The sequence below is a fragment of the Platichthys flesus genome, chromosome 11 (genome assembly GCF_949316205.1).
Source record: "Platichthys flesus chromosome 11, fPlaFle2.1, whole genome shotgun sequence".
NCBI classification, from domain to species: domain Eukaryota; kingdom Metazoa; phylum Chordata; class Actinopteri; order Pleuronectiformes; family Pleuronectidae; genus Platichthys; species Platichthys flesus.
This window is the reverse complement of record NC_084955.1, coordinates 16,859,022-16,861,922: the sequence shown is the minus strand read 5'-3', so window position 1 is coordinate 16,861,922 and position 2,901 is coordinate 16,859,022.

Sequence of the window (2,901 nt, the reverse complement as noted above, 5' to 3'; positions counted from 1 at the left end):
ACACTTTGTTAGATGACTTGTTTTGTGTGTGTGCTGCAGTGACAGACATCCCCCCCGCCCCAGCCACACCTGCTGAACAGAATAAACAGTCGGGTGGTATTCCCTCAGGTGGTCATTTACAACCCCCCCCTTACTCAAACATCATTGAATTACAACAGGCATGAATGTAGGCACACGCTCTGATGTGTAAATATGGAATGTGGATATTGGAGGGAGATTAATTACTGCTGCTGGCATGTGAGTCACAATCAGAGTGTGTTTATGTGTGTGTGTGTGTGTGTGTTGTACAGAGGTCAAATGAGGGTCTCGACCACTGGGTCCCTGTCACTGTTTGATTTTAAATCTCATAAACCTCCGCTTATTTTTTTCAGTGCTTTCACTCTCTAAGGCCGCCTCACATTTCTCTCTTTTTCTTTCCACTCACACACTTTCTTTCTCGCCCCTTTTCTAAAAACACAGTCCCACACACAGAGAGACACACACATAGAATGCAGGAACACAGGACACGCACACACACGCACAAAAACAGAGGGGGTATTTATAACAGGGTGGGAGGGAACGGCGGCTCGGCCTCGCAGCTCCTATTTTGGGAGGTCGAGCCTTCAATCAGTCAGGATGACAGCTCTTCAGTGATACCGGCAGGACAATACAGTGCAGCCTGTTTATCTTCCTCTGCCCCAGCCTGGGAGTCTCTGCCCCCCCGGCTGGGGTCACCGTCACCCTGCCTCCCTCCAGGAAAAAGACCCGGCTTCCCGCACAGCAGTGATCTCGAGAATCTGTCACCAAACAACCACGTGAGCTCCAGGAAATGCTTCTCCAATCAGGAAGCACTTTCCCAAACCAAGTTTTATCTCCAAACCGTTTATCCCAAACTAACTTTAGAAGAGAAAATCTTTTTTTTTTTTCTTTTTTTTTAAGGGACACAGTGAAAGACATGTGCAATAGATGCAGCGTGTAACTGAACACATCAACAAAATATCAGAATTTAGAACATTGATTAGGAGAAACAGATTTGAGTGTAACGGGTGTGTCAATGTTGAAAGTATCTATACATAAGAAAGTGTCTGATAGAGATGAAGAGAGCAGCCATCACATTAGAAATGGAGTTTTGCCAGTTATGGTAGAATATGAGACCTTTCTCACTATTTTGCGACTAATGAAAATATTAATTGTATGAATGAAAATAAAAAGAAGTTATGAATTGACAGAGAGAAAACAGTTACACAACATTCAGTGTGGTGTTTATAGTTTCCCCTTTAATAAACTCGTGCACTTCTGTAAACTTTGGAGATAGATGGTTCCTCCGGCCTGCACTGCACAGGAGTAACACAGTGATGACATCGACCATTAGCTCCAGCAAACACTCCTGAAATCTTCACGTCATAGATAACACAACATCAGGTTGCCTTCACCCACCCTCTGCTACACACACACACACACACACACTCATGTACGTTCACACACGTACGCATACACACGCACAAAGCAATCCTTCATCTGACAGGCGGAGTCACACAGAGTTCATAGTAAATTATTTTTAGCTAAAGGGGTTTACCAGAACATCAGGGCTGCTGGGGGGGGGGGGGGGGGGGAATGTTTTTTGGGGAAAATGTGGCTTGACATCCACATTTTCTGACAGAGTCACAGCAGATCCGTTTCCTTTACATGAGACCTTCCTGTATTTCTTAACTCCCTGTGTTTTTCCTCTCTGGTTTCAAGTGGGTGAGGCGCAGTTAGATGGAAAATTAGTTTAGGGATTTCACAATTGAATCAGGCTGGAACCACCCATTATTTGAAGTATCATTTTCTCGGTATACCTCTCGACAATTTTGCCGGTAAAATGTCCAAAAATAGTGAAAGATGCTTTTTCCATATTCCACAGCACAAAGTGACAATTTTTTTTTTTTCTACCTTTAAAGATATTGAATATAGAGGATATAGACGCCTATAAATGTTTGGGACTTTGGGACCAAAGTCGCCAAGTAGGGTTTGTTTTCAGCCATTGTCCATTTGAGTGTAAACAGGATTACAAAGAATCGGCTGCACAGATTTCTCAGAAACTTGGTTGAAGTATGTGAGATGTTCAGGGAAGAACCCATTACATCTTTGTGTGAATCCAGGATTTCTGTCAAATTCTTTTTTAACATTTTCCCAGGGAATAATTCTTGAATCTTGATAAAAGTCAGGCACAATGAGGGAGCTGATCTTTGAGTGTGTGCATGCTGGTGCAGCTTGGTTGAATTAAAGGCGACTGCTCGGCTGAGGTGTTGTAGTTTGGTTTCAAATCTGGGCTTGATTGACAACTGTCAATCCGAGGTGACCCGAGTTCAGCGGATGCTCCATCATGAACCTGCGTCACCTTTTCCTTTCTGGAACTAAACACACACTCCTCTCCACCTGTTTCACAATCTACTTTGTTGAGGCAGTTTCCCTTTGTTCGGTTTATTCCTTCACAGCCGCTACTCCCTCTGCCTCTGTGTCACTGTTGTGACTGATGTCTTTTCCATCCTGCTGCTCCCGCTCAATTAAAGAGGAAAAAATGTCCAATCCCTTTGACCTTTACCTTGACTTGCCTGTTTCCACTAAACACACATGAAAACACACAGCCCTGACGCGGCTGCTCCCGCTCCTATTTTAGTCAAATCCCCCTCCGTATCCTCCCTCGCTTCCAGTCTTTTAAAGGTATGCCAGCTCTTCTATTCTGAAATCATGACACACGCTTACGTAAGAGGGACGTTTGCATATCTAATGGCCTTAACTGAACATCTGAAGCTGAGTAATGTTTGCATTAGACTGATAATGATCTTTTAATAGTCTTTAATCTCTTCTGTCCTTTTTTAGAACACAGAATTATCAGCGAATGCCATTAGAGGGCAAATCAACAATGAGCGAACGTTCACG